The 23,355-nt window shown below is 40.6% G+C and overlaps 2 pseudogenes; both read right to left on the bottom strand.

The window, feature by feature from the left end:
* Positions 1–23,355, bottom strand: part of LOC107151761 — a 128,544-nt pseudogene that overhangs the window by 31,795 nt on the left and 73,394 nt on the right.
* LOC125616052 lies at positions 8,983–9,115 on the bottom strand (annotated as a pseudogene).

Raw genomic sequence — 23,355 nt, 5'->3', positions numbered from 1 at the left:
AACACAGTAACTTTTTAGTATTAGTAGTATAAGTAGGTCTCAAATTGTGCATGGGACATCTTACATTAAAAATTATTTATTTTTGCTCAATCCAGCGGCTCTAGAAAGCACAGCAGCCCTGCCAAAGAGAAGGTCAGGACAAAGGATGCAAAGCATGTAAAGAAGGCAGAGATGGGGCTGATTCAAATAAACTACCTCCTGTCCAGAGCAGGCCTTGGATGGATTACCTTATACAGAAGAACAGATCCTTCCTTTCTGGGAGTCTGGAAATTGTTTCCAGCAGAGCCTGATTGGGGGCTAGAGTAAGAGTGGTTTGTGGAGGAAGGTCTGGGTGAGGCTATTGGCCCTGCTGGCCTCCACATCATGCTGCCACCTCCCTGTGTATGTTTGGGTCCTTCCCTCTCCACTGTGCCCGGGGACTATGCAGCTGAGGACTTTTGGGTGTGATGAGCCATATTATGGCCCTGGTGCTGATGCTTGGTGAAGTGGTATCCTGAATCCTTGTCCTAAAAACTTCTGGTTCTCTCTCTGTAGCAGGGAGGGAGGGGAGGAGGGGAGAAGGGGAGAAAGATGAGGGCTGAGAGTTAACAAGCACAATCACTCAAATGATCTCCCTTCATCCTCTTTCCTGACTTGGCCTCATTAACACAAGGAGGCTAATATTTGGCTCTGGAGTGCAGGCAGGACTGAAGCTCTCTCCAGGGGCTCTGTTAAATGTCATAAATTGCAAGCGCACAGTTTGAGGAGTTTGTGAATGGCATCTGAGCCTGAGGCCATCTAGTAATATTTATACTGTGGAAGTTCAGCCTTTTTCCCCTTTAGAAAAAGTTTCCGATTTGCTTCAGAAAATGTCCATCTCAATCACTGTTTCTGGGCTCCAACAGGCAAGACTCTCCATTCCTGGTGCCAGGGGAAGGCTGTGGAAGAAACAGGTTTTGTGCTAGGGGAGGGGTCACAGGAACTCACATTTGGGACTCTTAATCCTATCCTACACCTTCTTTCTGTTTGGAGTGCCATCAGGAAACAGGTCTGTAGCTGTTGTGGGCAAAGAGGAATCATTCTTATGTTAGTCTATAAGATCCAGAGAATGGATAAAATACGTCTGTTAAGCTATGTCCAAAGGTCTCAACAGGGATGATTAAATATTACCAAAAATAAAGAGAAGAAAAGAAAAAGCCCAGAATTATGACTAATTGTAACCAACTCATACCTAGTACTTATTTGCCAGGCCCTATACGTGTGTGTGTGAGTGTGTGTGTAAAATGAGCAAACTATGAGGTAGATGCTTTTATAATTCCCATTTTGAAAGCAGAGAAACTGAGGCTGAGATTTTAACCACTTTTCTCTGTTACAGATCCTCGCAGAGGATCATGCTAACTGCTTATACCTAGGTTGGCATTCAAATCCCATAGGCCATCATTCCAGACCCTTCACAGTTTGTCCCTAGGCTGCCTTTTCAATCTCATCTTGCACAGCACATCTTTGGAAACAATGCAGATACAACAGGTCTCACCATTCCTGTGGTCCCGAGACATAGCCCTCCTCTGTGACTCTGGGTATATTGGGCATTGTTATGGTTTAGATATGAGGTGTTCCCAAAAAGCTCATGTGTGAGACAATGCAAGGATTTACAGAGGTGAAATGATTAGATTATGACAGGTATAATTCAATCAGTGGATTAATCCACTGGTATGGACTAAAGGGGTGGTAACTATAGGCAGGCAGGATGTGGCCAGAGGCAGTAGGTCACTGGGGGCATGCCTTTGGGGGTTTATATTTTGTTCTTGGTGAGTGGAGTTCTTCCTTTGTTTCCTGATCACCATGTGCTGATTGCTTTCCTCTGCTATGCCCTTCCACCATGATGTTCTGCCTCGCTGTGGATCCAGAGATATGGAGTCGACAGACTGTGGACTGACCCTCTAAAACCCTGAGTCAAAATAAACTTTACCTCTTCTCTGTTGTTGTTGTCAGGTCTTTTGGTCACGGCAATGAAAATGTCAACTAAAGCAGGCATGTTGGGAATGTTGTCTGCTCACTTCAGACGGGAAGCATTGGATCTGGTCCCTCCTCCTACTTAGGCAGCCCCATGGCCATAGAGACTTCTCTATTACTCTGACTTATTGAAGAATTGCTCCTTAGTTTTTGTTTTTTTTTTTTTAAGCCTGAACAGTCTTGAAGTTGCTTTTACTGCCACTCAAGTCTTGTGCTCTTTTTAAATGACTCATCTGTCTGTCTTGTTTCCTAACTGAATGATAAGCTTCAGCCGGGAAGAGCCTTTGTATAAGCATAATGGTCTCTCAGTCAGAGATGCTCAAAGAATAAGGGGCTGAGAGCTTTATTTTACACTTTCCTATTCTTAAAAGAATCACTGAAGAAGGAAAGTGGTGCCCTTCATGGGCAATTGGGATGCTCATTGTGTCTCCTGGAGCAGGCCGGGTCTGAGATGTAATACTGAAATTAAGCAGAGAGTTCCCTCATTTAGAACATATTGGTCTTACACAAATTTTGCTCTCCCAGAGTTATTTGTTGAAGTAGATGATAAAACGTTAAGAGTCGTAGAAAGTTTGTGTTCTTACAGGAACACAAAACCAACTGTTGGGAGTGGCAGAAGAAGCATGAGTAGGCTTTGCCTTTTTATCCTGATACTATTTTGTCCACCATAGAATTCAAGACGAATAAGCCTGTGGTATGTCAGTGCTGTTTGTGTGATTTTCCCATTAATTGTCATTGATTGTCTTTCCACTCATCGCAGAGCAATAATGCAGGAGAAACTAAAAGGCTGACTGAGGATTTTAGGGTCAAGTACAGTCATGCCAACATTGACTTTGAGTCTAGTCATGGGTGGTTTAATAGATTCAGAGTTCATGCTTATTTTTCTAATGTGAGAGTGAGCTTCAAGGTGAGACTGACAGGAACAGAAAAGCATGATGGGGTGTTTTTTGACTTTCATAAAATTTGATTTTTGTAAGACCTTCCTAACTGAGCAATTTGATGTCTTAAGGAGCCTTTGTGATTTGTGAATCTCAGTGAGATAAATCAGAGAAAAAATGTTTCTGAAAATGGGTAAAAATTTTGTACCTTTACAAAATGACCTTTGTGAGGTCTCCACGCTCACAACCATGGTTCTTCTGGCCTCCAGGTTTGTCCTCAACTTCCCTCACTGCCCAGAGAGAGCTGTTTGTCCTCACTCCAAGGGGGAGGATACCTTCTGGGGACAGAGAGTAATGACTGCTTTTCTTTTACATTCATCATAAAGATCGATAATCCACATGATTTCCACACTGGGCCGTAAGTATGAGTAATTATGGAATAATTAAATGTGCGAAGGGGTGGCCAGGACTGTTAAAAGAGCAATTATGCAGCTAGCTCCTCTGGGCTGCCTTCAGTCTGAGTTAAAATGAAATAATTTGAAATACAACATCAGATTTCAGAATGAACATTTCAGAATGATCTTCTACCTGTAATAGAACTTTTTTTTTATCTTTCCGTGAATTTAATGAACAGATACCAGTCTCAGAACCTCAAACTAGGGACAAAGGGAATTCAAGACCGTGCCAAAGCAGGGCTGTCTTCACCTACATGCGCATTTCTGCTAGACTCTACCAGTCTTGCAATCTGTTTGAATGCCACTATCTTTTGAAGACTTCTGTGATCTTAGTAATATTGAGACTCTCCCTCCCCATAAGACTTTTTACTTCTATACTGGAACATTGTGAAATTTATCTTATTTTGTAGCTATTTGATATTAAAAGTAATAAAAACCTTTCTATGGTGCTCTATACTCTTTAAAGCATTTTTATATGTATTATCTCACTTTAATCCTCCTAAAACCTCCCAAAGATGCATAGTGTTGCAAATTTATTGATGAAGAAACTGAAACTTAGATGATTTATAAAGGTCTTTTAAACTGAAGTGCCTACAGGAATCAAGCAAGTACAAATGCAGAACATGTTTTTTGTGCAATCTGTATCAGACTGTAGAAGGTAAGGTATGTACAGTAACAATGTGATTCCTAAAGCTTGGTGACTTGTATCAATATAAGTTTATTTTCCAGTCCTGTTCATTATAGACTATTTCATGTTTCTTATAGGTTGGCTGTGGCCTTGGTACCTATGTCCACTCTGGGATCCAGGTTGACCAGTACAGGAATTATTAGTGGTGAGTCAAGTGATAATACAGTAGTGTTAATGGCTTCTAAAAACTCTACTTGGAAGTGGTATGTATTTTTTCTGCTCACAAATCAAAAATGTTCTTTTCCTTGGGCTTCTTTAGTAGATCTATATGAACCAAATATTCATCTGGCATTAAGACCAACTAATGCTTATGGGCTAAATTTGAGCTACTGCCTCATTTTATATTACCTGTGAGCAAAACCTGGTGTGTATGTGTGTGTGTGTGTATGTATATATATATTTGAATACCTTTATTTTATTTATTTATTTATTTTTATGTGGTGCTGAGGATAGAACCCAGGGCTTTGCACATGCTAGGCGAGTGCTCTACTGCTGAGCCACAACCCCAGCTCTGGTGTTAATGAACAGATACCAGTCTCTGGTGTTTATATTTTAAAAGTTTGAAATCATACTACTATAAATGAGATAACTTTAATAATGATAAAAGGGTGGATCCACCAGAAAGAAATATATTATGAACATATCTGCACTTAACAACACAGCACCAAAACACCTAAAGTAAAAACTATTGTGAATAAAGGGAGGGATAGACAATTCAACAGGATGAGGTGATTTTGGAGATGATGGATATGTTCTAAAATCAGCTGTGGGAATGGTTGCACATCTCTGTGTATATACTAAAAACCACTTCAGGGTACACTTTGAATAATTGAACTGTTCAAAGAATTAACTCAATAAACTGTTATTAAAAAAAACTTTGCTGAGAAAGATACACTAAAATTCTCTGCCATAATAAAAAAAAAAAGTTTGAAAACAATCCAAGAAGTAAAATCTTTTGTGGTACTTGTAAATTATATAAAATTCAAATTGCATCCTTTCTGTAAGTAACATTATACTTGGGTAAAGCAATACTTTGTTTATGTAATATCTATGGCTGCTTTCATGTTACAGTGGCAGATTTGAGTCATGGTGATACTTAAGTTCTTAAAGTTAAAACACTTACTCTCTTTACAAAAATTATGCTGCACCCCATCCATGTCACTAATCAGAAATCAACTTGGCCAGGTGGGTAGACCCAGCTGCTTTTTTTCCTTCTCCAGTCTCTGAGGACAATGTGTTTGGACTTCAGGGCCACTGCCATTGTTGTGTATACCATGAGGTCTTGCGCAAATCACTTCCAATGTGACTGCAGTGCACTAGTGGATATTAGTGTCTGCATATGGATGGTTTCCTTACCTCTGACTTGGAGCATTTCAAATAGTATATAAATTGTAAGCAACACAAACAACAAATACCCTAAATAAAACTAAAAAGCAATGATAGCCTGGGGGAAATATTGGAGAAAGATATGGTAGACCAAAGATAGGTATTGGTAATGCACAAAGAACTCTTATAAATTAATAGGGAAAAGCTAAATATTGCAAATAAAAATGGATAGAGATTTCAAATATTTAACAAATATCCAAAAAATATGTGACAAAATGTTCACTCTAACTAGTAAACAAAGCAATGCCAATTAAAATGGTGAGCTCTCTATTTCAATTATATAGTTGACAAAAACAAGGAAATGCTCACCATTGGCAAAGGTGCAGGGAAGAGGACACACTTTAAAAGTGTGAACAATTTTTGGTAGGCAGCTTGTTAATATAAATCAAAAGCTTAAAAACACTCATATGTTCTTTGTCTTCCTCAAGGAATCAGTTTTAAGGACATAGTAAGTAGAGATACATAAATTGGTTTATGCACAAGAACTTCTACTACTGATGTTATTTTTAATGGAGAAAATTAGAAGCAACTTAATTATCCAACAGTAAATTTTATATAACCATTAAAATTATGTTGTAAAAGAAAAATTGATGCCTTGGGAAACTGTTAAAGACATCACTAAGTAGATAAACAGGACACCAATAGTATTTACAATATGCTACCATTTTTGTAACAAAAAATAAATAAAAGAAGGAAAATAACCTCCCCTCTCCCAAATACAAGAGGCTAATGTATATGAATCTCTGATGCACTGGTCAGACCAAACCTCTCCTGATCCCTTGTCGTGAGCAGCGCTGTTAATAATTAGTCAGAGGTGGATTATCTTTAAATGCAAGCATATATTCAACCACACCAATCATCAAACATAAATAATTATGTTTGGAATATTTTCACTAAAATGGTAATAATGGTTATCTCTGAATTACTGGATTATGATCAATTTAAATTTCTACCTTTGTGCCTTCCTACACCTTTCTAATTTTCTGTGATAGACATGTATTACTTTGGTAATCAGGAAAAGCATATAAACTTATTTGAACTGCAGAAACTTTGTACTTAAAGTATGTTCATGACTAGACTGGGCACCACATAAGCTTCCTCATCATTTCCTTCAATTTTGAGAAAATCATCTGTGAACTACTTTTTGGGTGAATCTTTTTGTTTTCCTTGATTCACTAAAAAGTGTGTGATTCCTGACTACACTGGAGAAGGAACATCCTGCTTTGGTCTCTCGTACCTGACTATTAAAGAGAAACATTTTACTCGGATGCTCTGAGGTATTTAGAGGATTGCTTCAGCTCAACAGACCATTTTCTTACATTTGCTATGGCTTAAAGACAATTGGAGGCCACAGTGCTTTCCAAGATGGAATGATCCAGCTTTCAGCAGAAACCATCTTTTAAATTGGGGCAAGAACCTACAGCATGTGGTTTTCATGGAGAGTCGGCACACTTCCCCACCCCCCAAGACTCTGGAGCGTCCTCATTTCAGTTTAGGCATGCCTGAACATCAGGGGGGATCTGCCTGGAGTGGGGCATTCCTTTAGATAGGTCATTCAGTGTTATTCAAGGAAATTGCTTTGGTTCTCTAGTTCTGGTGTAGCTCTGGTTGTTCAGAGTACATGAATCTCTAAGCAAAGTTTGGAGAAAGTTGAATTCTTTTCTAACATCTAAGACTAGAGGTCTAGAATGTTCTGGGTAAAAGCATGTTTATTTTGTTTGTAAGTTAGCTTGGCCTCTTGGACATGGTTTTTTTTTTTTTTTTGTGGTGCTGGGGATTGAACCCAAAGCCATGTGCTTGTGAGGCAAGCACTCTACCAACTGAGCTATATTCCCAGCCCTGGACATGGTTCTATCACAATTGCCTGATAATCCTAGTGTCTGGATGCTTTCTTTTCTTTCTTGAGATTCATGCTGCCCTGGATCAGAGTCTTACAGACTGATGGGGCAGTTTGAGGAGAACTGAGAAGAGTCAGAGAACTGCTCCCTCTCAACCTTTAGGGGTATAAGGAACATCTTAGTCTTAGGAGTATCTTAGAGTCTTAGTCTTTGGAGCATCTTAGAAGTTGTGTGGCATGGGAGGTGTTTTGGGGCTTGTCGTATGATTTGCTTGTAGTGTTTAATTTGTGTGCACTGAATGCTAGTTGGGATGCTCCATCCAGCACACCCAACACTTTTTTGCATTAATTATTTATGTTTGATGATTGGTGTGGTTGAATATATGCTTGCATTTAAAGATAATCCACCTCTGACTAATTATTAACAGTGCTGCTCACGACAAGGGATCAGGAGAGGTTTGGTCTGACCAGTGCATGAGAGATTCATGGAGTAAGGAAATAGCCTGTGACAGCCCAGCCATGTAGTCAGAAAGGGGGATCCCAGATAAAGTAGCAGAAAGGTAGATCCCAAGAGGGGAGTCCTGGGTAGCAGTGTTCTGAATTTCCCATAAATAGTCATTCTGTAGGCAGCAGGGCGCCACCACCAGGTGAGGGCTCAGAAAAGATGAATGCTTAGCATCAGAGCAGAGTAAGGGTCTACAGCTGACCATGGTGCCGTGTGAGACATAGGCTTCTATGTCTGAGTCAGATGGACCTAGGATTAGTATTGGCTTGACCACTGATTTGCTGTGTGTGGTTTGGTAAAATCCTCAGGTGTTTCACCTGTCTGTAGGGCTAACACTACCTAGTTCTGGGAAATAAGTTGTATAATGATGCATGCAGGGCAGAGAAGATAAACAAAGAGAACTTCTCTCTTCCATCCAGCTCAGGTTCAGAACAGGGAGCAGGGTGGAGCTTGCAATGGAGTGCCAGTGGTCCCAGCAAGGGAACTTGCTGTGCTGAGGCTGAGCCCCAGCCAGGTCGACTCTCTAGTGTTGATAGGGATTTTATCAAGTATTCCCATTGAGTTTTCCTATTTTCTTTTCTAATGACTTCTCTTTGGGAACCCATGGATTTTGATCTATTTGATTTGATCAAATTCAGAGATAATTAGAAAAATATATGGGGTGATCTGAAGGGCAACTGAAGTTTGAGTTGTGGAGTCAATTTCAAGAGGCAGTAGAAATTCTTACAAAGAAATAAAATTATGAACATTTGTTTAAAGAGACAGGGAAAAGTAGATTGTGCATCTGACACACTGTTTTTTCAATTTCAATGAAAGAAAACAAGTATGGACCTGTTCTTATGATTTTATATTGTTTGTAAATCATCTAAAATTATTGATCAAGGTCAATATTTTTTTATTAGTTCATAAATCTACTATCTCATGACCCTTTCAGCATTGCATTGAAAAGTTCCCATTTTTCTATAATCACTACATAAACCTTGCTACAACATTCAGAAAAAAAAAAAGCCATCTCCTTGAAAACCACAAGGCTGTGCTTCATTCACCTCTGTGTCCCTGACTTTTTCTCCTTGAAGGCCCTCAATAAAGGACTATTGAATTGAACTGAATGATAAACACATTTTTAAATGGATATGCTCTACTCTAAGAATATCAAGATTTTTCCAAGAGATGCATAAGATGGTAGTGGAAGTTTGGATATAAAGAATTCACACTCCAAATGACTACTTATTTTATAGAGTAAAAATGACTTTAAAGAGGAATTTCCTCATACTGAATCAAAAATAAGATCCAGTATTGGGAAAAGTTTTCAATTAGCAATAATCGCGCCTCGGATAAACCTCATTGGCTACGATACTGCCACTGCGCAAAGCTAGATCCAGTATTGGAAAATTCATCTTTGCATCCATTTTGGGGAATGTGTAAGTTCTATATACTAAGGAACATAGATACTTTTTTTTTTTTCTATTAAAGCCAGTAAGTAGAATGGTGGGGAAAGCTTGATTTTTCATTGAGGCGTAAGAAACTGTATGACTCCCTGGCTGTTGTTCTGCCGTGGACCTAAAACCTATATTCCTAAAACTAGAATTTCAAATCCTCTTCAAATTACCAACTATAGAGACTCTATACCATTTCACTGGCCTTGGAAATGTGGTGGAGCATTAATTCTGGGGGACAGAAAGTCCTTGCACTGTTCTCAAGAGGAGACAGTAAGTGGTTAAGCCCCTGCTCCAGGAGAAATCCTTGATTTTGAGGGGTGGAGTTGTGGGATCAATACTTCAGCTTCCTCATATGTCCTCACAATGAATCTGAAGCGTGTTCAGCCTGATGTGGTTGATTTGCAGTTGCTGATCGTAGTAACTTGCTCACTAAAGGATCCTTCATTGGTTTTTCTCCCTTTGAGGTCTTGACTTTCATTCTTGTCGTGTCCTGAGATCCCCTTCTCCCCCCGCCAAAACTACTTGCACCAAAATTCTTGTCTCAGGCTCTGTTTTTAGAAAACCCAAACTCTGGACAGTTTCTCTGATATTCCAGATGCAAATAATATCTTTGTACTCCTGTGCTCCTGTGATTTCACATGAACTTTTCTCATTACATCTATTACATTTTACTTCATTTTAGAGAAAATTAGATCTGTGGCTTATCTCTGGCATTAAAGTATAACCTTTTGAAGGTAGGATACCTGGTGAGTCTCCTTTTATTTTCCACATTGCCTGGCACTGTATTTTTCATACTAGATATTCAATATCTGTTTTATTGAATAAGTGAATGAATAAATGAATGAATCACAATATTTCCTTCCATCTTTTGCTTTACCAGTACAGGTTTAGGTGAAACTTAACCTAGAGGGCTGCATCCTCAGGTGTTAGCACAAGGGAGGAGCTCAAAAGACGTTAGTGGATAAAGAAAATTATATTTGACTGAAAGAAGACAATCGGCAGAAGGGGACAGCAGAGTTTTTAACCAGACTTGTGTCTGGTTCATGGTCAGTTGATCCAAAGGTATTCAAGAAGCCTGCATGTTCTGTTGACTTTAGAGGCTGTTTGCGGCCAAACCAGTTTGCGAGGACCTCATGGAAAAGGCCCAAACAGTGTGTCAGTCTGGACTCTGTCCCTGTCTCTGTGAATGAGCCTCAGGACTGGCCAGTGGCGAGAGGGAGAGACCTGCCTCTGACAGCTGTCAGCTGCTCATGGATGTAGGAAACCAACTCAAGTTGCAGCCTATAAAATTCAGACTACTCTGAACCTTTGAAAGAAAGCCTTAAAATCCCTCAGATAATGCCCTAGGGACTGAACTCAGCCTGTAGAAACCCCTGGGGGGCTGGGACTTGGCTGGACTCCACTGGGATGGGTGAGCAGATAATTCTTTGAATTGCAAAAGTTTTGAGGAGTTGGTGAGGGCCCAATTTAGACTTTCAGCTGTGTGATATATTTTCATGCTGGTGGACTGTGTTGATTCTCTAGGGTCCAGGCCGGTAGTAGAATTAACACTTACTTCTTGTGTCAGGAAACTGGTAGTATATTGGGATAAGACTTCACCAAAAATGATGTGTGTGGAAAAGGCTAATAACATACATTAAATGGTTACCCATTTGAACTGCTGAAAAGGAGTAGACTTTTGAGTAGGTATTGCCCTGAACCATGAGCAAGTTGCATGAACATCCTCAGCCTCAGTTGCCTTCCATGATGCTGAAAACAACCCTCATTTGCCTTCCGTGATGTTGAGAATAACAATGGCAATATAGGACACTTAGTAGGATTATGAGAGAGAGCCTGGGCACAGCAGATACCCAAAACATATGTCTTTTCTTTTCCATGCTTTCTTCTCTCCTATTTTTTTGTTTCTTTTAAATCTCCATTAAACCTTGATAGAAGCTATTCCTGAAGCATCTAGTATTCATTATTTATCAATAATAAACTAATCACTGACTTGTTCCTTTCTTGAATACTACAAAGACATGTGTAGGAATACACAGGTTCTCGAGGTCCTTGTTGGGAGCAGCCACAGGTAGAGAGCGCTTTATCGATTTACTTCCAATTCTGCTCCAGGGCCAACCTAGGCCCGGGCTTTGGGGGCTGCACTCTTCTCACCTTTGTGCCTTGGCTGGGCCTGTTCTCATTCCAGACCCTAGATCCTGAGGAGTCTCCTAGGTAGGAACTTTGGCCACTTGGCAGTTTTAGACAGTGGAAAAAGTCAGAGACAATTTGTTGATGGAGATGGCATTGTATATTTCTGTCTCCAGAAAGGAAGCAGAGGGAAATAGAGAGAGAGAGAGAGAGAGAGAGAGAGAGAGAGAGAGAGAATTGTCTGGGGAGCATCCCACATAAGTATAAGTAATTAAAGATTATATTTTTTTGGTTTAAAAAAAGCTTATAATTTATGTATATACATGTTAACAGAGAAACAGAAATGTTATGTAGATAATGAGCTTTAATACTTATATTTTATTGGGGAGCTGCAAATGATGAGGAGAAAATGAAAATTTGCAAATCAAATCTGCTTTGTTAAGGAGAGAAAATAAGTTTGAAAATCTCTTATTACAGATAAGTGAGGACTCTCTTCTGTCAGAGCTTTGTTGACAGCTATACTATTACTTTATTAACGTATTTATCTACATACCTTTTCTAATGGATCATGTTTCAGCAGAGCAACAAAGGGCTTTGTGTGTTTCTATTGATTTCTGTCAATTATAGTGAGGTAAATACATTTTGATGTACAGATTTATAGTGTTGTAGCTCTATCTTGGTATTAAAAAAATCTATCAATCAAGTGTTATGGGTTGGATTTGTGTCTTTTATTATTGTAAACTTCCAATGAAGATAATTATGTTAATATACTAAATGCTCTTTCTTTCTTTTGGACAATGGAATGACCTTAAAATGCATATATATGAAAAAATTGTGAGAATAAGAGGTTATCCCAACTTGTCCAGCTCAGGGCTGCATGTGGAGCTGGGTGCTTAAAGCTACCCACCACCTAGAGTGAGGGTACACTCAATGATGTGGCTGTGTACCTGTGGTTGCCGTAAGAGGTGGTGTTGGCCTTGTGGGGAATGGCATGGAAGGCTGGTGTGGGCATGCAGATGGGCAGGGGCAGGAGCAGAGGGGACACTGCCTCTGGTGGGGGGGGGCCTGGAGGGGGAAGCCAAGATGAGGGAGTTTATGTCTGTATTGATACAAGAAACCAAAGGGCAGTGAAGCCTCACGTAGGAGGAGGTGTAAGTAGGGGGAGGTATGGGAAGCATGTGGTTTGCAGAAGGGGAAAAATGAAAGAAAAGAGAGGCCAGATATCTTGGCACAACCTAGTTCCCATCAGTCATAGACTCAGACAGAAAAGAGCAAAAAAGGTCCTGAAATCTGATGAGTTCAGGGATGAAATGTTGGTCTAGGGATTTGTAGGACTGGAGAATGAGATGGATATAATTTGGAAGTATGGTAGTAAGAGAGATTTAGATTAGATGATGAAAAAAGTCCTTATGTTAATAAGTTTTAGTCCCTGAAGCTGAGTTATGGTGAGGATGCCCATCCTACCCTCACATCACTGGAGCACCTTCCTTGGGACTTGAAGGAGGTAGAAAAATGGCCCCAAAGATGTCCATGTTCTCATACCCAGACCCCATGGATGTGTTAACCTTACATGGCAAGATGGGCTTTGCAGATCTTGGGTTGGGGTAAGGACACTAAGGTGGGAAGTTATCCTGGATTACCCAGGTGGGTCCAATCTAATCACATGGAGTCTCAGGGACACAGGGTCATTTCAGGCTTTGGTCAGATGAATGTGTAACTACCGAAAATGTTCAAAGCAATGCAAAATTGCTGGCTTTAAATATTGAAGATGGGGGCCACAAACCAGGAACACAGGATTCCTTTAGCAGCTGGAAGGGGCAAGAAAATGGATTCTGCAACAGAGCCTCCAGAAGGGAAAGCAGCCCTGTCAACACCTTGATTTTAGCCAGCGAGTTCAATGTTGGGCTTCTGACCTGCAGAGCTGTAAACAACACTATGTTATTTAAAGACACCAAGTTTGTGATAATTTGTTACCACAATCAGCAATAGGAAACTAATACAGTAGTATAGAACTGTATTAAATGACTATAGCTGTCTTTGCTTGCTTCTAGTTCTGCTATTCCTAGATCCAGACTAGCTTATTAAATACTTCCTCCCCTATGAATAATTTCCCCATTAACTTCACATACTTCCAGACAATGTAACAGCATAGAACATTTAAGTCAAGATAAATTGACTTAATGAGTTGGCTTATCTTGATTTTTCTAAACATTTTCTCATTGATCAAAGACATCATATTTTTTTTCCTGTTCACCCAGTATAATTTCAGACACACTTGAAATCAGTTCAGATATGCATCCCCTGCACATTGTCAGGGTTTTATAACCTAGGACCTTAGGAAATTAACTTTCCTGTGTTACCTTTTGGCTGCCAAGATGGGTCACTGACTCTTTAACAGATGAGATTTAATTACAGCTTGAATGGCAATACACCAGTGTGATACCCAGAACAACCCAGCACTGGCTGAAGAGGGTTCAGGACGGCACTGATGGTGATCAGTTATCAAAGGGAGAGAACTCAGGGAATGCAGCAGAGCCCTATTGACCTAGGTATTACTTCACTGCCAACCCTGCAGGGTTGCTCTATGAAAGGATTTCCCTTTAAAAGCAGTCATGAGACAAAGCATCTTAAAATTGTTGTTTTTAAGAATTAAAATGAATATTTTTATTCAAAAAACTAAAAGATTTTGGAAAGGTTATTGGGTCTATTCTTTCCCTTCCCAGAGTGTTCTTATTTAAACTGTTTGCAGCTAAGAAAGGAAGAGAAAGTACAGATTTCGATCCACTTTTCTAACATAAAAACAAATTACTGCTTTCCAACAGGGGTGTGTGTGCATGTGGAGGGGAGGGGTCAGAGCCACTGAAATGTGAGTTTTTTCAAATCACTCTTCACCCTAGATCTCTTTCATTGGGACTCTAGAAAGTACTTAGACTAATAAATTCAGGGCATATTGTTACATTTCATTCTATTCCTTTCCACTGAGTTAAATTTGTACTCACTCTAGCACCTATTGTGAGTCAGTCTTTGTATCAAAACTTGAGAAAACAAATCAATAAGATAGAGTTTTTACTCTCAAGGGATTCACTGTTGATTGGGAAAAACATGCATAGTTTAGTTGAGGGGTTAGTTCTACAATAGGGGTCAACAAATTATACAGGAAGAAGAGGAGGAGGGATGAATCAAGGTGACAAGGAAAATCTCCAGGAAGGCTCCCTGGAGGAGACTATGTCTTCAAGAAGGTTTCTGTTAACAAGGGGCAAGGAAAAAAGACTTTGGTAGGCAGAGGAAGCGACTCTGTAAGGGATTTTCCTCTCACCTGTGAATGGCTGACTGAAGCCCTTCAGAGTACATTGTCACCCATCCAGAGACTGAAGCTCTGTGAGAGCACGGCAGCTTCCTGGCCTGTATCCTGGGAACTTAAAAAACAAAAACCACAACTCAGGGGCTTTCCTTAGCATCATGCAAGTAAGCCAAACACATAAATTAAAACAATAGTAAGCGGGACCTGCAAGCCCTAAGCAGGACTGGAATTTTCCAGTGAGCAAATAAGCAACTACAGAAGCTAGCAAAAAGGCAATCAGCTTTGCAATTCAGTTGACCACGTTCCTGGGTTCAAGCAGGTGCTAGACAGTTGTATCCTGAGTTCGAGCAGGTCCTCAGCAGAGGCGAGAATCTACTTCAAAGTCTTGGGTCACCAAGACCACCATATCCTGGGTTGAGTACATTTTGTGGGATACAAAGTACAGAAAACAATATATTATAAGCTTTCATTTCAGTTTCTCAGAAACAGCTCTTGTAATATATATTTTTTTTTATATAGAAGGCAGCAAAATGGAGTCTTAGGCCTATGACAGTTCTTGCTTTATAATTGTCTTATCTCACTTATCATATTTATAATTTATATTTTTTACTAATCTATAACTTACATTCTTGCAGATTTTATTGATTAGTTTATACCACAACAGCATCAGGGGCTTGGGGATAGTAAATATATCAATTATGGACTTTGTTTCCAGAAGGGCCTACCTGTGAGTCTTACTACCAACTTCCTGTGTGACCTTTAGAAGTTACTTAATCTTTTAAAGCCTCAGTTTCCTTTTCTGTAGAATGGAGATGTGGATAGTGCTTTCCTTATGGGGCTATTCTGAGGAGGAAATGAGTCAATGCTTTGCATATTGGTTGCTATCTAGGAGCTATCTAGTATCTATTACTTTTGTTACTGCCTGAATATGATCCTTCAGGGACCTGGTGGCAGCTCTGTTCTATTGCTATGATTTTGTCTAGGTCACAAAATGTCATGGATATTAACCTCATTTTCTTTCTTATTTTTCACTTATTGGAGCCACAATTGCTCAGGCACGAGTGGTGGTGCAATCAGACGGCATTGTGCAGGGGAAGCAAAGGATTTGACAGCAGGCTGGCCTCGTGGACCCGCACGTGGAGTAGTGAAGCTGCACAGGCTCCGTATTCAGAGGGTTCTGCATTTGGTTTCTGTTAATGCTGTCTTGAAACTTGTAATAATTTTTGAACAAGGAACCCTGTATTTTCATTTTATACTAGGTTTTTGGGAACTATGCACTGGTCATGGTAACAGACTAAAGTTGTTTGGGGGCATCCTGTTCCTTCTGTCCCTTGCTCCCCTCTGACTCAGAGCTTGTGGCATCCTACCCTTTCTTGAGGCCCTTCTCAGAGGAAGGGCTGCCTCTCTTTCTGTGGATTCTACCAAGATTCCTGGTAAAATGCTAAGGCTGGTTAAAATCCACTTGTGAGTCAGCACCTCTGGTTCTATTTTGGGGGGTTCACAAAGGTGAATTCAGCTCAGCTTTTGCCTTGGGGAGCTCACACTCTGAAAGGTGAAGATGGAAGCGTCCATAGAAGTGGTGACAGATAGACTGGCAGGGGCTAAAGGCAGGGATGTGGATGGTGTTGAGAAAGCCCAGGGAAGGATGTGCAGGATCACAATGTGTATTAAACATTTATTATCTTTGCATGTACAGAAGCTAGCAAAAAGGCAATCAGCTTTGCAATTCAGTTGACCACAATTCAGTTGACCACGTTCCTGGGTTCAAACAGGTACTAGACAGTCGTATCCTGAGTTTGAGCAGGTCGTTAGCAGGGGGTGAGAATCTACTTCAAAGTCTAGGGTCACCAAGACCACCATATCCTGGGTTGAGTACATTTTGTGGGATACAAAGTATAGAAAACAATATATTATAAGAAAACAGCTTTCATTTCAGTTTCTGGTCTCTCTTAAGTTTTCCTGGCATGATGAGTCATTTTTCTCATGATTTCATTTTCGTGAAAGAGGGCCTGGGGAAGGGAAGGTTTGATAGTTCAGTTCTCTAACTCAAAGAGACACACCGCTTGGATGGTTTGAGCTGAGGTCTTTTGCACCTGGGACTCTACAGGGGTTCTGGAAGTTGCCCCTCACCAGATGGTATGGATGCCTGCAAGTAACTCTGTAGTCTGGTGAACAGGCACTTGATTCTGATGGGGCCTTTGCCATAATATCCTTAAATATGTTTCCTCTTAACTTTTCTCTGGATGTTCTTGTCATTTCCATAATTAGATCATCTTCCTTTTCACTTGGAAATGCCTGGAGTAGTCCTTTTACTAGAGGAGCAAGGTCCTACAAAGGATCTTCCTTCAGCATTCTTGGTTATAAAACATTCTCATTGGTCACCCAAAGAGATCATATGTGGTAGAGTCGGTTTTTTTTTCCCTCTCTGACAAAAGGATTATAGCTGGCCATCGGTATTCATGGGTTCTGTATTCATTGATTCAACCAACCTAACGTTGAAGTTATTTTTAAAAAATTGCATCCATACTGCACACATTCAGACTTCCCCCTTGTCGTTTCTCCCCTAAACGATACAATAGAACAACTATTTACACAGCACTTACATTGTATTAGGTTGAATAAGTAATGTAGAGATGATTCAAAGTATACAAGAAGATGCACACTGGTTATATGTGAATATTAAGCCATTTTGTATATGGGACTTGAGCATCCTCAGATTTTGGTAGGTATTTGTCAGGAGTCCTGGAAACTATCCCCCATGAGACAAAGGGATGACTGTATAGAGAAATCTTCAGACTGAGAGGTGGCCCCTAATAGTAAAACTGTCTCTCCTACTGAGCTCCATAAAGGCAGCCCTCTGTCCTTTTTGCCTCTGCCATGGCTAGCATAGTGTCTGCCACCTGGTAAGGGTTCAAACAGTGGTTGTAGAAATGGAGCAGAATGATAGTGGGGTGGGAGTGAATGCTGTTTGGAACAGGACTACCAAAAAGCAATTTTGAAAAGTGAAATGAGCTTCTACTGCTTCAGCTGCTTGAAAAATAGCAAACCATGGCAGGTTCTTGGTCAGTTCAGGGCCCCGGGTGCATCTACCTTTGAACACCAAGGTTCCTTGATGCCAAGCAATTGGATTAGCTGATTTCTACTTTCCCTGAATTGGCCTGTTGTATGCTGCTCATGCGAAGAGAATGGCAGAGGGCTCCAGTTTCTCTTCAGTTATGTAAACTGAGGCCAGAGCCCTTTCCAGAATATTTCCCAGTTGAGTTGGTTCAATGTGTTGCATTATTCTTTTTGACCAAATACCCTTTCCAAGCAGAAACAACAGACCTGGAATCACATACAGCCAAGACACAAATGTGCACATCTTTAGCAGAATGTGGTGTTCTTTCAGAGCCAAATCCCACCTTCTGATGTTGACATTGCTCTTTTTGGAAGACAGCCGGAGCTGGGAGCCCATCTCCACAGACCTCAGGCTGGCCTTTTGATTCCAGTCATGTTCTCCAGCAGCTGAGAGAAGCATCTGAGGTGAGCAAGTGCTCCTGGGAGCCGAACTTATGCGTTCTTCCCTTATGAGAAGATTCAGGGCTTCTCATAAAATAACACTGAGCATTTGTTTTATTTGATGGGAGAGAGAGAGAGAGAGAGAGAGAGAGAGAGAGAGAGGAAAAAAGCAAAAACCAAGTAAAACAACATATAATTAAAGTGAAACATTTTTGTAATTGGAGACCTGAGATCAGACTCTGGCCCCATGTCTTCCTCCTCATTTCTGTGCGCACAGCAGCCTGAGTTGGTGGGTGAACGCCATCGCTATGATTACTATGCATCTATCGGCCACGCAGCACTAGGGTGTGCAAAGTGACTTACAGTCGAGCTTTATGATTTATTAAAGAGGAAATAATTCTTTTAAGTGAATTGACTTTTCATCTGTGGAGTGTTTGTCTATTGCTCTCTGGTTCACTTAACTCAGGCAGCAAAAATAAATGGCTCATTTTCACTTCTGAATTTGAGTACATTTGTATCCAAGTCCCAATTTTTAGAATTTAACACTTTGGTGAAAAGTAAAAGCCAAATACAGTTTTTGTGAGAATTTTTTAGTCTTTCATAAAAACATCCCTTCTGCAGTCCTTGTAGTATTGGTAGCTGTAGTGAATTTAAATTAGAAAAAGAGAAAGGCCTGAAGGAAGAAGAGAGTGACTTGTGTTTGAAGCAATTGTAGCCATTCTACTGCCACCGTCCTCGACATTCCTAGTAGGTGATGAGGATAGCATTCTAGAAGAGCGTATTTCATGGTGGGTTCATATCCAATGTCTGACATATACTAGACATACGCAAAAAAATTAGCTAAATTTATACTCGTAGGTCAAAGGAAAGGCTTAAGGAAGAGGGGACTTTTGATTGACGACTAATGAGGTAGAGTATTTTCCTATTTATTGATCTTGTATATGTGAGAGGGAATGGATTTCCTGTTTGTGTCCCTTATCTATGTTTCTGATGTGGCAGGTGTACTTTTACTCTCTTGGTCTCAATATTTGCTTGTTAAATACTTTGTTGTAAATGTAGTGGGCCAGCTCTTGCTCTCTTGGTCACAACAACACACGGATAGATCTGGAGACACAGCTGTTCTGTGACTTCTGGTTTGCATTGTAATTTGGTAAATTGAGTTTAAACTGCTTCAATGAAGCAGCCCTGGTCTCATATTTTTTTTCTTTAAAACTTTGCCTCTCTCCCATCTTAGATCTGAGGTACATATTAGTGGTACAAGGACTATTCAGGTATGTAAGCCTCACCACAGTGTTGTCTCACATGTGGAGTTTAAGTGAATTCTTTCACTGAACTGGTCTCAGCTTTGTGTTTAGGATTCAGCACTCTCCCCTCTGTTAGGCATCCTTTCTTGGTCCTCACTCTGCGCATGGCTGTTATGCAGTCTGCCCAACTTTCTGTCTGCATGATGATAATGAAAAGAAAAGAGTTGATGTTCCACGAGTGCATTAAAGAGAACATACTGTGCTTTCATCACTGAGTGTTGGAAGGGGGAGACCTTTTCTTGACCACTGGGAGCTTGGCCTCGTTGGGCAATTAAGCTGTAGAGACACAACAGGCTTCAGTTATGCAGCCACATATGATAAAGTGATGGCTTAGATAACAAATGTGATAGGAATCAAAGGGAAGGGAGAGCTGAAAGAAACTGAAAGGATGGCGATGTATCGCTAGATACAGTGGGACTTGACTTGGGATTTTGAGGAGTAAGTTAGAGTTACAAAGATGCTCCAGGCAAGAAAAGAGAGAAGCCAAAATGGAATTTCTTTTGCAGAGAATCGGGACTTATGTCGATGCATTGGGCAGGTCTGGTTCTCATGTGAACTCAGGGCTGAGCGAAGTCTGGGCTCTGGGCTGAGGACTAGGAGGTTTCTGAGCATGGCAGTGGGATGTTTCAGAAGGATGACTTTACCTGCAGCCTGGGGGAGTGGAGAGCCTGGATGGGGAGAGCCTACGCCTGGGCCCCGTCATCCAGTAGTGGTACTGGAGGAGGGTTTCCTCTGAGTGGGGCAGTCAGAGTCAATGGAATGGGCCAGGCATGGGATTTGAAAGCTGACTGGACATAGGTCAGAGGCTTCAAACCTGATTTTCTGGTGGAGTCAGTGACAATGATATGCAAAATGGGGGGAAACTCTGATCTCAGGCTGTTAAGGCTTTACAGGAGAGTAATCCCTGGTCCTCTGAGTGTCATGTTCCTGTGTTGCTACTGCTGAGACATCATGCAGTTTTCTGCTGCACCTTGCCTCGTTCCTGACCCCCTCATTCCTGATCATAGGCTTCACTGGGACTTTGGTCTCTCAGCCCCTTTCCTCCTCTAGGAGTCATATAAGGATTGTTTAGCTGTTTTGGTGGCCCCTGGGCTGCGACACTCACTCTGTGCCATTGCTGGACACACTGATTCAATACTTTCAATACTTTACTGGGAGTTGTGTGTGTGTGTGTGTGTGTGTGTTGGAGGATTAACCTGTCTACACATAGCACATGGCCATTTCTTCCTCTGTGCCACTTTGTTGATTTCCCAGGGCTCTGCCCAGGAAGGGCTTAGGATCTCTTTGCACTTAGTATTGCCAACCTATCATTATACTTTGTGCTTTCTCCCGAACACACACACACAAACACACACACACACACACGAACACACACACACACACACATGCACGCACACCCATACCTGTTATATATACTGCTCCTCCACATCCCCTACATCCCCTTTTATTCCAGGCAAGAGACTCCATCTGAGCTTGGGGCAGGCTATGTGGGGGAACCTCTGCTCTTCTTCTCGGTGCCTCTTCCCATTCGTATTTTGTCTGTGTCAGGACTGAGGCTTTTGAAGCCAAAAATTGACTCCTATGTTTTCTACTTTGTGCTGTGTCATCTCTTCCCTAACATAATTAATACCCCACATGGGAGAATAGCAATAATAAAAAAATATGAGGAAAAATGTTGAATAATTCAATATATGAAACAAATTCGGGAATAAAAATATATCCTGCTTTTTGCTTAAAATTGTATTTTTACCATTTTCCTTTTTGTTAAATATTTTTCTAACACTTGATATCATTACATTTCTATTGTTGAAATTCATTTTTTCCAAGATTTTGTTCCAATATCAAATAACTTAGGGATGAAAAACATCGAACATAAATCTTTGGCATTTCTCTTCATTTCCTCAATATGAATTTCTGAGGAGGAGTTACTGAGTCAAAGAACATGAACATTTAAAGAACTCTTGATAATTGTGTCCAAATTGCCCTTCAGATAAATTGTTCCGAACACTCCAAACTGTGGCACCTGCTTGTTCATGTTGTTAGCAACCTTTTTAGATTGAGCATCATCAGTTATGGATCTTTTCCATTTAGAGTTTCTCACTTCCAATGTAGTTTTAAGTTGAATGACTTTATTTGTAGTGGGGTTGAATATTTAAGAAGTATTTAGGGAGCTTGCTGAAGTAGATCTTGTGTGGACTTGGAAAGAAAAAATGGAAGAGGAGAAGGGCTTTGTCAGACTAAGGAATGAGCTGTTCATGCCCAGAGAATAGGTGAGACTGTGGGATAAAGAATGGGAAATGAGCTGGTGCTGGACAGTGGGGTGGGGTCTTCCTGGAGAAGGGGACAGCCGGCTGCCATTTAAAGCTTCAACCATTCATGATCCTAGTGTAGTCACAGTCTCTTTTATTTTTGCAGCCACCATATTAAGAAAAGAACCTCCTTCTTTTTTTCCTAAGTAAAATAGAAGTCAGAAGGCTGACATATAGCACATTCCAAGTGGGACCCATTTGCTGGCTAAGCAGTAGATCAGCACAAATTATGAGCATTTAGACATGTGTTAACCTACTAATTGAGGGTAGGGGGACACTAGATGATGAGGTCTCCTAGATGCCCTTGATCTTCCTCCTCCTGATTCCTGAAACATCAATTAACACTCTAGTCAACACTAGAAAACATATGGTGAGGATAAACACTACCCCATAAAGAATCTCACCCTTGCTTGTCACAGGACATTAACCGACCCTCACTGGCACCCCTAAGGGGGTGGCAGCAGCAAATTGTAATGGAAAAGTTACTGTTTTCCTATTTAAGTTTCTTTTTGAGAAAAAGGTCCTTTTAACATTGAAGAACAATACAAGAAAGTAAGTGTGTGTGTGTGTGTGTGTGTGTGTGTGTGTTTGTGTTTTGCCTCATTCTCCTCACTCACATGGATGATCTTATGATCAGACTGTTTTTGCTTTGTAATAAGTTCAGCTTAATTACAAAGGTATTTTGAGGAACACGTACATGATGTATTTTGAAAACCATTCAAATAACATCCCAAATGAAGTCTAAAATTTTACCAATTGTAAATTGTCCCACTGCATCTCCATGTCATCCCTTCTTTGGGGACCTCCTATGTCATGGAAAAGACAGGTGAAGTTCCTTCTTATAAATGAGTTCATCAATTCACAGCATTTCCTGAAAGGAGCAATGGAACCACCTTAGAGGCAGGGCAGACTGGTAAGATTCACGTGGATGAAGAGCAGTGCTGGTGCACAATCGATGGCTGTCTGTTGACAATGTTCTTTAGCCAGCTCCATCCTGGGCCGGTGCCTCCCAGGACTTTGAGACTTTGATTCTCTTACTCAATATGCCTGTTGTAGTCAGAATAAGGCCCACGATGATGTCCATGTCCTAATCCCTGGAACCTATGAATATGTTAGTTTACATGGACAAAGACAATTAAGGTAGTGAATGAGTTAAGTTTGCTAATTAGCTGACTTTAAAATGGAAAGACCATATTTACGATGGGAGGTTTATACAAGTGAGTTTAGTGCAATCATAAGAGTCATTAAAAGCTGAAGAGAGAAGCAGAAAAGGGAGAACCAGGGAGATGGCAGTATGAGAAGAAATTGGCTTGACATTATTGGCTTTGAAGATGGAAAAATAGGACCATGAGCCAAGGAAAACTGGTGGCCTTCAGGAATGGGTAAAGGTAAGAAGAATTCTGCCCTAGAGCTTCCAGAAGGAACACACTCCCACTTACACCTTGATTTTTAGCTTTGTGAGACCAATTTTAAACCTCCAAAGGCCAGAACTTTAATATAATAAGTCTGTGTTGTTTTAAACTTTTAAGTTTATAGAAAGTTATTATAACAGCAACAGGAAACTAATATAATGCCCAAGCTGTCTGCCTGTGATTCTGGGAACACAGTAGGGACATTGTCTGAGCCTCCCCTCCCA

This window comes from Marmota marmota, unplaced genomic scaffold (genome assembly GCF_001458135.2).
Source record: "Marmota marmota marmota unplaced genomic scaffold, marMar, whole genome shotgun sequence".
Taxonomy (NCBI): domain Eukaryota; kingdom Metazoa; phylum Chordata; class Mammalia; order Rodentia; family Sciuridae; genus Marmota; species Marmota marmota.
The sequence above is the reverse complement of the archived record's forward strand: the minus strand, read 5'-3'. Positions and strand labels throughout refer to the sequence as shown.